This window comes from Citrus sinensis, chromosome 3, assembly GCF_022201045.2.
Source record: "Citrus sinensis cultivar Valencia sweet orange chromosome 3, DVS_A1.0, whole genome shotgun sequence".
Taxonomy (NCBI): domain Eukaryota; kingdom Viridiplantae; phylum Streptophyta; class Magnoliopsida; order Sapindales; family Rutaceae; genus Citrus; species Citrus sinensis.
In genome coordinates, this window is record NC_068558.1 from 15,898,592 (window position 1) to 15,911,365 (window position 12,774).

General features: G+C 30.9%; 1 long non-coding RNA gene and 1 other non-coding gene across 2 annotated transcripts; both read right to left on the bottom strand.

Annotated features, from left to right (window-relative positions):
• Positions 1-5,918: 5,918 nt before the first annotated feature.
• LOC112498062 (small nucleolar RNA R71) lies at positions 5,919-6,025 on the bottom strand. Its single transcript, XR_003065148.2, has one exon. It is a non-coding gene; the product is annotated as a small nucleolar RNA R71 (small nucleolar RNA).
• A 4,710-nt stretch (positions 6,026-10,735) lies between these two features.
• LOC127901314 (uncharacterized) lies at positions 10,736-11,706 on the bottom strand. The gene is made up of 2 exons (XR_008053470.1): positions 11,177-11,706; positions 10,736-11,026 (listed from the first exon to the last, which is right to left on the bottom strand). It is a non-coding gene; the product is annotated as an uncharacterized LOC127901314 (long non-coding RNA).
• Positions 11,707-12,774: the final 1,068 nt, after the last annotated feature.

Sequence of the window (12,774 nt, forward strand, 5' to 3'; positions counted from 1 at the left end):
TAATAATAAGAGAGTAAGGGAAGAGAAAACAAACACAATGATTTTTACGTGGTTCGGCAATCCCCGCCTACGTCCACACCTCTAAGCTCACCCGGCTTGAGGATTTCACTATCCAAGCATCTCAAGGCTTCAAGTTCTTTACAATTGACTTCCAAGGTGTCAATGGACCTTTAGGGCATCTCCAATGTAGCACCAAACCTATCACCAAATCACTTTTGACACCATTTTTGGTGTAAAATGCTTCTCCAATGTAACACCAAAACCAACACCAAAATGGTGTTATGAATAGTATTGCACCAAATATGGTGCAACACTATTCATTTGGTGTTGCGGAAAAAAAGTCCCAAATATCCTTATTACTTTTTCTTATTTACATATATGCCCTATTTTATATAATATTTTAAGTTATTATTATTTTTGTTATTCTTTTTATTTCATTTTTTTAATTTTTGAATATTATACTAAAATTTTAAATAAAAAATATTCAACACAAAAATTAATAATAAAAATAAAATGCCAATAACATTAATTACTAGATTACATATTACAAAATTAATAATTTTCTATATTTCTTTTGTTAATCGATATAAAATTATTTATTACGTAATTATCTATATTAATAGTAATATTTATTGTGTTAATTGAATTAATTCTTGAGAATTAAAAGAATAAAAAGAAGAATATTCTTTTTGGTGTAAAATTTGGTGTAAATGGGTTGGAGATGAAACAGTAAGTTGGTGTGAAAAAGGTACATTTTTGGTGTTGGTGTTACACAAAAATGGCGTTATGCATTGGAGATGGCCTTACAATCAAGAGATTGTTTTTCTTTTGTTTCTTTTTATTTTTCTCCTTGGGTGACGGCTCCCTCTTTTCCTTATGATGTGTACTTCTTTTATAATTGAAAATTAGGGCAACGGAAGCTTAGGTCGTGCATAAGTCAGATTAGGAAACTTCATATCTCAATTCTGCAATTATCCCACGCAGAATTTTCTCTGTCGTTGTTCTAGGTTGCTACAGCAATAACTACAACAACTGAATTGTCCCAGATTTGTTTCAATTCTTTTGTAGCCAAGTTCTTTTCTATCTTTTGCAAGCCTATTGCATCAGCATTCTTTCATTGAAATTTGGGCTTCCGGACACCTACAATTATGCATATGATTTAGCACACAAATTATTCTAAATCAAACATAATTTATTACGAATAAACTAAGTGAATGTTTATGCAAAATTAAACAAAAATACAATGAAAACACATTATTTACTCTCGAAATATTATTGATTTAAGTCTAAAAGTGTCATGATAACTCTTATTTTATAGAGTTATCAAGGTACCATAATCAAGAAATGGTAGAGAGTTCCTTGATGAAAGATTGTGAGGATAATCACTTGATTATGATCTAAGAGAAAAAGATGAGGCAAGATGATTTAATTATTTTGGTAACAATTCTTGCCATATTGATTTTGCTGAATGAATCATGATGGATGGATAATAGCTTGAATTTACAAAAGCATACTCATACGTTTACATAATTGAATTATTATTGTATGTAATCATGATGTATGGATAAATCTATATGATGGTAGCATGTCAACTTATCATGAAACTTATCATGATGCCTTTGTTTGATTTCAATGATTGTATGACCTTTGATCTCTCTTTTTTTTTTAATTGTCTATCATCATGTTTCATGTCATTTATTCATCTTCCTTATTCGTTCATCACTTATGTATGTGTAAATTCATATGTCATTTATTGTATTATATCATCATTTATTAAATTGGCCTATGTGAGCATTTGTAATAATGGATTTGATCACTTGTTGTTTAGCTCATCATGATGGCTTTTCTTAATAGCTATGTTGATTTTGATGATCTATATATTGCTATATGTTGATTTTGATGATCTATATATTGTCATTATGTACTTATGCTTTACTTAAGTTTTGATGATAAAGAATGTGCTTTGATGATTACATTGTATTTGATGAAGTTTGATCTTATGCAATCTATGATTGATGAATGGATGCATTTTTTATACTTTATCGATGTATTGTTGAATATGCATTACTTGTTTTAAATGATATCGAAAAAGGAAAAAATACATATACTTCGAGAATTTAAGCATATAATATTTTTAAATTATATTGAAATGTCACATTAGATCTTTGATGAGTTTAGTTGTCTTAATTTCTAAAACGTGATTAGTAATTATGGAGCTTGGATAGTTGATAATATGTTCTTATAACTTTTGCATGCCAATTTGGTAAACAAATCAAAACCCTTTTGCGAAGAACAATTTTCAAAAATTCGGCATGAACTTAGGATGATGAAATTTATTAATATCTCTAATCATGTTATTAATACTATTAAAATTGATTTCTTGATGATTTTGATGATTGATGATTATATGTGTGTTGCTTTAATGAATTGATGGAGTTGTTGGTTTGTTATAATTATTTAAGCTTATATGGAAGTGTTTTTAACCATGTTGTGTGTTTGAGGATTTGTTTATTTTTAAGGGGAGACTACCAAAATTTTTGTTCGCACAAAATGGGTAATATCTTCATTGAATTATTTTTGATGATCTTGTTTCGATTGCATATATCTATCTTTTCTTTTTTATGATGAAGAGAGAGATAAATATGATATTTTTTTGGATAAAATCAGTTTGGTTAAAATTTTAAATTGGCCATATATTTAGGGGGAGCATACAATATGATTTTGGATAATATGCATTTTGAACTTTTTTGTTGTCCAAAGGGGGAGACAAAGTAATATATCATTTCGATGTTGTCAAAAGGAGGAGAATAATATGCACTTTGAGTATTGTTTTGATGATTGATATGTGATTATGGTGATGATTTTGATGATTTTGGGATATGATGATGATTTGATTACATGGTTGTTTTACATGATAATTTTATGTTATGAGTTGTTGATTTGGTAATTGATGGAATAATGGTTCATGATGTTTTTATGGTTGATGGATTGTGTGATGATTTGTATATGAAGTTGGCTTGTATCATGATTTATAATAATTTAGGAGTAATATTATTAAACTTGTATTTGAGGTGATGCTTGTTGTTATGGGGAGATTCTATCGAAATTTCTACTCGAACAACATGGATAACAAATTTGCTACTCTTTTTCTTTTCCATTAAGTTTTCTTTTTTATGATGAAGGGGGAGAAGAATACATGTATTTAAATTTGTTAATTTAGCTAAATTGTAAGAGAAGCTTACATTTTGGGGGAGCAATTTGTGGAATCATTCTTTAAATACATGAAGGTTTGCCATCATAAAAAAGGGGGAGATTGTTAACATTTATGTTTCCACAGTGTTGATTTTGATGATAACAAACAATATTAAGAATTATTAATCTTTTAAGTTCAAATTGTAAGGGGAGCTTACATTTAGGAGGAGCAATTTGTGCAATCATTCTTTAAATACATGAAAATTATGTCATCATCAAAAAGCGGGAGATTGTTAACATTTATGTATTCATAATGTTGATTTTGATGATAACAAATAAAATTAAGAATGATTAAGTCTTTAAAAGTTCAAATTATTTTTTATACATTTTAAATAAATCATTATTTTCACATTATAAAGGTTTTATATTTAATGAAAAAATGATTTTATAAAATTGGTTGTTTTTCAAGTTTGTGGTCTAATTGAAAGAGTTTTGAAAACTTTGAAATCAACAAGTATTGCTTGGAATTCTGGAGAAGGACTTATTTGAAAAGTTTTATAGCATTTTTGACGGTATCATAATTTCAAAAAGTTTTGGGAATAACAAGCATTATTTAGAAATTCTAAAATTGGACCTTTGTGCAAAGTTTTACGACGTTTTGTAATTTTAGAAAATAGTTCACTGTAGTCGTCACTGTAGCAATGCGGCTAACAAGATTTTAAAAAGCGGCAAGTCAGATTATGGGCAGTAGCTCACTGGAATGAAAGCGACTAACCGGATTCCGAAAGCAGCATGCTAGATGTTCCAAAATTCAAATATTTGCTGTAACAGTAACATAAAAATGGCTAACCAGATTCACAAAGCAGCAAGCCAGTTATCACAAAAAATTAGTCTATAACGGCTAGTTTTTGGGCTCAAACTATATAAACTCAAATCCAATTCATTTTTGGTAATCTTGAAAGCATAAACAAGTGCACACAACATATATTGAGCTTCAATTTCGTAAATCATCATAGATTAAATCTTCACTGAGCTATCATTTGTATATCCATTCTAAAAGAGAGTTGTTTGATGAGAAATGAAAATTGCAGAGATCAATTGGGAGCTCAATCCTTCTTATCCTTCTCTTATTTTCGTGTTTTCTATTTATTCATGGGGATGTGTTTCATGGTCGAAACTTTGTTCTTTATTTTTCTTTTGCAAATCATGAACTAAATTTATTTGTGGTTGAGTAATAAACAATCTTGATGGTTTATTGACTGAAAATATGAGTTGATGCATGTTTGCTGTAGCATTTTGTTTTGATAGAATTTATTTTTATTCATTATTTCGGCTGATCACCCATTTAATGATACTAGCTAAGGAAGAGCCACAAAAGGGCTTATCTGAGTGGAATATATCAAAGCAATACTTGATCTTAAATTGAGTTTCCTGGATTGAGTTTTACTTGAGTCCCAAAAGGGTCATGCTTGATTTAAGATTAGTGATGAACTAGACATAGGGATTCACCTTGTAGGGTAAATAGAACCAAAGTGTGTAATGCTATATTTTATGTTGGCATAATAACTGATCACTGTTAGGTTGCATATAGATATAAGATATCCAACATGCGACGGCTGAAGATGCATAAGGATTCTGCCCAGTGTTATAGTAGATACTGCAGCAACCAAGCCAACAATTAGAAAATAGTCAAGACCATTAGGAGAGTTTATTCACTCAACTACTCTATATTTCTATTGGTTTTATCTTTGAGTTTGACGTGATAATTTACTTTGTTACATTTTATTTATTGCATTTTTATTTTAATTGGTATATTTGTTTCATTAATTGTTTTATTTTAATTTAAAACAAAATCTGCACTGTTGGGATTGCTGTAGCAAATCTAATAATATTAATTCCTGTGGAGACGATCTTGAATACTCATAATTATATTACTTATTGTGTACACTTGCACATTGACACCAATAGCATTAGTATTTTTACCCAACAAGTTTTTGGCGCCGTTGCTGGGGATTGATTATTCATTGTGATTTGTGAAATTAGTTTTAACGGTGCTAATTTTTAATTTTATTTTGATTTGTTTATTTTGTTGACATAGGTGATCTAACAACTGTTGCATGCGCAAATATAAATCTATTGAATTCCAGTTTGATCTAGAAATTGAACGAACTGTAAGGAGATTGAGAAGAGAGCATCAGGAATTACAAGCTGCTGTAATAATAAATGAATTCCAAGATTTGAGAAACTTGAACTGTAGAGAGGAGATACAACCAGTCAATGTACATGAAGGTCTGAATGGACAATGTGTTCAAAGTCAACCAGGGAACAACAACATTATTCACATGGCGAACGATATAGATAGAGCCATTCGAGATTACGTAGTGTTGACTCCTCAAGCCATACATCCGGGAATAGTTAGACCCGACATTCAAGCTGACAATTTTGAACTCAAACCCGTGATGTTTCAAATGCTTCAAACAGTGGGGCAATTTAATGGTTTGCCATTCAAAGATCCTCATCTATACCTTAAGTTATTTTTGGAAGTAAGTGATGCTTTCAAGATTGCTGGAGCATCGCAGGAAGCATTGAGACTCAAACTTTTCCCTTTTTCTTTGAGAGACCAAGCAAGAGCATGGTCGAATTCTCTACCACCAGATTCTATCACTACATGTAATGATTTGGCTAAAAAGTTTTTGATGAAATACTTCCCGCCAACCAAGAATGCAAAGTTGAGGAACGAGATCACATCTTTCCATTAACTTGAAGATGAGAGCTTGTGTGATGCATGAGAGAGATTTAAGGAGTTACTCAGGAGATGTCCTCATCATGGTATTCCTTGTTGCATACAATTGGAAACTTTCTATAATGGTCTCAACCCAAGTACTAGATTGATGGTGGACGTTTCAGCAAATGAGGCCTTATTATCTAAGTCTTATAATGAGGCTTATGAAATTTTGGAGAGAATAGCCAACAATAACTATCAGTGGCCGTCAACCAGACAAGCTGCTGCAAGAGGAACATCATGAGTTCATAACGTAGATGCCTTGACAGTATTGTCAACCCAAGTAACTTCATTAACAAACATGGTGAAAGGTATGACTACTGCTCCAGCAACTGTTAACCAAATTTCTTATGTGTCTTGTGTTTATTGTGGAGAATGACATTTATTTGACAATTGTTCTGGGAATCCAGCTTCAATCAATTATGTGGGCAGCTTCAATAGACAGAACCATAGCAATCCATATTCAAACACTTACAACCCTGGATGGAGACAACATCCGAACTTTTCATGGGGTTGTCAGAACCAGACTGCTGCAGCACCTAGTGGATTTTATCAGCAAAATCAAGAGCAAAGAAGCATCAACAATGATCAACTCAGCTCCCTTGAAGGTTTGATTAAGGATTATATTGTGAAGAATGAAGTAGTTGTCCAAAGTTATATTGTATCTTTGAGAAACTTGGAAAATCAAATTGAACAGCTTGCTACAACATTGAGCAACAGACCTCAAGGTAGTTTACCCAGTAATACAGAGGACCTAAGAAGAGAAGGGAAAGAGCACTGCAAAGTGATTAATTTGAGATCTGGAAAGGATGTTCATAGTCCCGTTGGTGTATCAAAAAGAAGAGTTGAGTCCACTTCAATCCAGAAAGAAACTCAAATTGAAAAAGAGCCACAATCCTCAACTTCACAGCTCACTGGTGAGAGCAGTCAAGCTGCAGCATTTGCCAAAAATGATGATCCAACACCTGTGGATAACGAGATTGCAACAACAGACCCGAGTAAAGCAAAATAGAAGCAGTCTGCACAACCTGCTGCAGCACAACAATTTAAACATCCACCACCCTTTCCTTAAAGGTTTCAGAAGAAAAAACAAGACAAGCAGTTCAGCAAAATCTTGGGAGTGCCTGAAACAACTATTTATCAATATCCCTTTTGTGGAAGCTCTAGAGCAAATGCCAAATTATGCGAAACTTTTAAAGGATATTTTGACAAAGAAAAGAAGACTTGGAGAGTTTGAAACAGTTGCTCTAACGTAAGAGTGCAGCCGAATGCTTCAGAGTAAGATACCACAAAAGATGAAGGATCCAATAAGCTTCACAATCCCATGCTCCATAGGCACTAAATACAGTGGCAAAACACTTTGTGATCTGGGGGTTAGCATCAACCTCATGCCTTTATCAGTATTTAAGCAATTGGGAGTTGGTGAATGTAGACTAACAACAGTGACTCTACAACTTGCTGACAGATATCATGCCTATTCAAAAGGAAAGATTGAAGATGTGTTGGTGAAGGTGGATAAATTTATTTTTCCGGTGGATTTCATTGTGCTAGACTTTGAGGCAGACAAAGAAGTGTCAATCATTGTAGGGAGACCTTTCTTAGCCACGAGAAAGACTTTAATTAATGTTCAAAAGGGAGAATTAACCATGAGGGTGAATGACCAGCAAGTTACAATCAATGTGCTGGATTCCATAAAGACTCCCGATGAGATTGAAGATTGTAATTTTCAATCTTCAATAAATTCTATATTTAGTCTAGGACATTTGTATACATTTTTTTCCCATTTTCTATAATGATATCTATTTATTACACATGTTAATTAAGTGCAATTATTTATCTTGATGTGGATCAAGTAAAAAAACACAAAGAGATATCAATAAAATTAGATCTAATTTTGAATATTATGTATACTTTATGTAGTTTCAAACTTTTTACTTGTATTTGGAGACCATTTAAGGTTGTTGCTGAAGAAGTGTAGAAAGATGTAAAATAACCTCATCTTAAAACAACTATAAAAGATATTAAAATAATATTTTTTTCAAAATCCGATTTTGAGAAAAAATTACAACAGAAATTTCAATCAAATCCATTTCACTGTGTCCATGCTTAACCATGACATCTTGAATTTCAAGAAACAGCCTAATAATCTTATATTCCTCTGGTTCCCTATATCCTATCGCATACATCACCCCATTAATTTTAACCGAAAAAAAGGTAACATGGCTACCTGCATTAATTTTAAACAAAAGTATTGCATCAAAAAAGGATAAACCAATATAATTTTATTTAGCAAACAACAAAAAAACTCAACCTAAATGAAATATACATGTAATTCGGCTAAAAAACGCACAAAAGCAAATTCAATCTAATACATATAAAAAATATAAACTAAAAAGAAAAAATAGCCCAGCAAAAAGAAAGAAAGTAGTGAATATAGTGAATTTAGTCTAATAGATAGAAAAATTATCACTCATAAGAATACATAGAATTCAATTTTACATGAACAAAGAAGCAAATACAATGAATTCAATCTTATTAATATAACAATACCAAATTGTTGAAATGAATACAGGTATAATAATGGTGTATTTGGTCTAACAATTACATAAAGAGCAAATTAAAAACAACAAATTAACAAAATACAACATTGAACAAAAAAAAGAATCCACCAATAATTAAACATAGTTTGTCATTTTGAAAAATAGACTTGAAAAACTTAATTTTTCACAACGATCACTCAATATGGAAAAATTTTTATCAGAAAATGCTTGCAGAAATCACAAAAAAAATAGAGTTACTAACCTTTAAACTCAGGTTCTCTCCAGTACTTGAACTCAATCAATGCTACCAAAGCTTTGGTCAAAATCACAGTAGATTTATACAACATTTTTTGCGCCGTCCCACGTTCTCTCGATCGCTCCTCTCAGACGAAGAATATGGCAGTTTCTGTAGGTTTTTTTTTCATTTGAAAGAACTGATCCTTAACTTAATCAGGTTAATTGAGTTTACTTTAAACTATTTCCACCTGTCAAAAATAAAGAATGAGAAACGACTCATTTGTTGTTTTACTAAAATGTCCTCAACGTTGTTAATATTTTTAACTGAGCAATTAAGTTAAGGATTTGAATGACATTAGTTTGTAATTGAAAGAATTTAATTGATTCATTTAGTAAACTTCTGGTCTCTGAATTTTTTTTCTAGAACTAATGAGGACTCAATTAAAAATTACCCATTAATCTATTACTAGTAAACAAAACAAAAACTTGCAAACATAACATAAAACTAGTAAATCATCAACGACTGTAAAATAAAACATAAATTTTGGAAATGAAACATAAGAATTATAAAAGGAAGGTAAAATAAGTAAATTACTATAAAACTGATAAATTGATGTATTACTGGTAAATAAAATGAAAACTTATACGTATAATATAAAAAAAGTAAATCAACATTAAATGCAAAATAAAACATAAACTTTGTAGATTATGCATAAAACTTATGAATAAAAGGCAAAATAAATAAATTAATATAAGAGTTATTGTCAGAAATAAAAGTTTACAATTTTAAAATAAAAACTCGTTATAATGTTTATTACCTTATATATTTATTATTTTTTAATTTAAATATAACAATGGTAGTTTTGCATTTCTATAATACATGTGATGTTTAATTAAGGATGAAATTTTTTCTCAAAATCGGATTTTGAAAAAAATATTATTTTAATATCTTTCATAGTTGTTGTAAGATGAGGTTATTTTACATCTTTCTACACTTCTTCGACAACAACCTTAAATGGTCTCCAAATACAAGCAAAAAGTTTGAAACTACATAAAGTATACATAATATTCAAAATTAGATCTAATTTTATTGATATCTCTTTTTTTTTTTTACATGATCCACATCAAGATAAATAATTGCACTTAATTAACATGTGTAATAAATAGATATCATTATAGAAAATGGAAAAAAAATGTATACAAATGTCCTAGACTAAATATAGAATTTATGATAACCGATTCAATTAAACTTATTCCACTTTTTTTTAGTATAATTTTTTTGCTTAATTAATGAATTTTTTTTGTTTAATTAAAGAATTTTTTTTTGTAAATGAATAAAATATTTTTCACTAAAATTATGTAGAAACAATGTTAATTTTTTAAATAATTAATAATCTTTTATGAATTTACTGGTTTTACTTTACATTTACTAATTCTATTTATAATTTACAATATTTATATTTATCATGATATTGATGCCGTAAATTTCATTATGGCATTATCTATAAAATTTTCCTTGAAATAATTAATGGAATCCACAATTCAATTCTTACTACTTAACTTTATTGATAAATAATTTTAATTGCCAACGGCTATGCAGCTCTGTTTGAACAAAGCCCTTTTGCATGGTTCCAGTACGTGGAAATTTGTCACAGAAATTTTGTAACTTAATTGATATGAAAATTTGTTTAATATTATCAAGTGAATTACTAATAATGATTAAAACTTATTATCATACTCAAGTATACATTAGCAAGAAATTTTGTACGAACATCTGCAATTGAGCCTGACCCATAAAAATTATTAACTCTATATTTTTTAAGTTATATTAATTATTAGTTAATTAGACACTGATCTGTATGGACCCTCATGGATAAGTCTCTCGTTAATGTGCTCTGTAGTTGCACGAAAAATCCATGACCACGCTTTTGGCATTCAAAATCATCACCAAAGGAACGTAAAAAGTCAACGCAAGATAAGACCATCTTGGGAAGTATATTAATTTTATTATACGTAAGAGGTCTCCCATTTGCATGCATAAAGGTTGAAAATTACAAATGACACACCGGAGATTTGATTGACACACACATCAACAATCCATATGCATGAAAATGACAAGAACTTAATTTTCTGTTTCTACGCGTGGCAGTTTATTTTTCTTAAAAAACAAAGATAAAAGAGAATAAAACGCAGCAACTCGATTGATCGCTATCTTGCTCCAAGTAAGCCTTCCATCAAACCCTTGCTTTCTTTATTCGGATACCATTCGCCTCTCCTACAAGAACAAATTAATCAATCTCTTTTATTTGTCACTTAATCAATAGGAACGCAATTAAACAGAACACGGTGCTTAAAATTGAAATGCTTAATGTAATTCTGAACTACTAGTCTTTACATGTACAGTTTTAAAAATAAATGAGATTACCATAAAAGCATGAGCTATTCATGGCCGCTTTCTAGTAGTAGTAAGGAGGAGGGGGAGATGCATAGACGTAAGGGTGAGGTGGTGGTGGGGACTTGGGGACAGGAGGTGGCGGGGAATAGGAAATTGGAGTTGGTGCCGGAGCAGGCACGTAGACTGGTGGAGGAGGTGGCGGGGGCAGGTAAACAGGGGGTGGTGGTGGAGAATTGTGAACCGGTGGCGGGGGTGGTGGTGGAGAATTGTGAACCGGTGGCGGGGGTGGTGGAGACTTGTACTTGGGAGGGGGAGGAGATGTGTAGTAGTATTTGTTTGCGGAGGCTTCTAACGGCAAGTAGCTAAGAGAGACTGATACTACCAAAAGAGTGGCAAAGAGGCAGCCCATTTGAGACCCCATCGTTCAATAAAGTGGAGTTTCACTTGTGCTATAAACAAAGCTCGTTCCCCTCCTTATATAGACTTCCTTTTTACCTTCTCTACCAAACTTCTCATATTTAACCTTGACGTTAAACAATTTTATGTATGAAAAGGATGTCATCAAGTGGGACCAATTTGACTAAATTTAAAATTTATATGATTTTGTTTAGTGGCCAGCTGTTGGCCAAGCAGGGAATAAAGTAATTAACAGTCCGAGAGTCACGATCCTGTTAAAGATATGGCTTTTTTGTTTTTTAATCAATGTAATAATTTGCGCAGGGGTCTTTGTGATTTATTTCAATAACGTTATTCTTCATGAAGAGCTTGAAAATATGTACTTAATTACCTAACTTATCATGAATGTTTTGGCCTTGGATCCAGGCGGCGAGACTTATTTTCAACGTCATTTCATTTATTTATTCATTTTCACTTCGCAGCTTATTAATTGTTTTAATTCCTCCAAAAACAAGTAGCTAGCGATATATTTAACATAGCTTTAATTTAAATTTCTTATGAATTCCTTTTAATGCTCTTATCTCACGGTGAAATTAATTTTCTCCTTGGGCATAGCAGAAGCAAAATAGTAGATATCGTTCAAGTACTGGATCAAGTCAATGCGATAAAGTTACGCTCTAATCGAAGTGTGATTAAACTCAAAGGGATTTTTAATACTGCGTTAAGCAAAGCTAGATGATGCTCTAATCAAACAACTTTAAAAGAGGGGTTTTTAATAGATAATACAAAAGGAAATTATAAAAGAGGGGTTTTTAATTGAATAACTAAAATTGAAGTTATAAAGTAATAACAAGATCTCTTTATTTATAATACAGTAAATATATTTTCCGAAGTTAGCTTAAAAAGAGAAAGTAAATTATAATTATAACATAAATAAAAGAAAACTAAGACACTTACTTTAATTAAAAAAGAAAATATCAGAAGACCTAAAAATTAAAATTCTAAAATCCTAAAATAACGTCCTACATCATTAACAAGCATAGGAAACAACCTAGTCATTATGTATTAACAAATTAGTTTAATTTGATTCGTTGTCGTTGATAGCTTGTGGATCTTTGAATATTCAACATCAACCAACACGTTAAGGACTTGTACATATAATTGAACAAAGTATGAAATTGTAAAATTAACCCTAAATACAAAAAAAAAATCATATTTTAAAACATAAAATT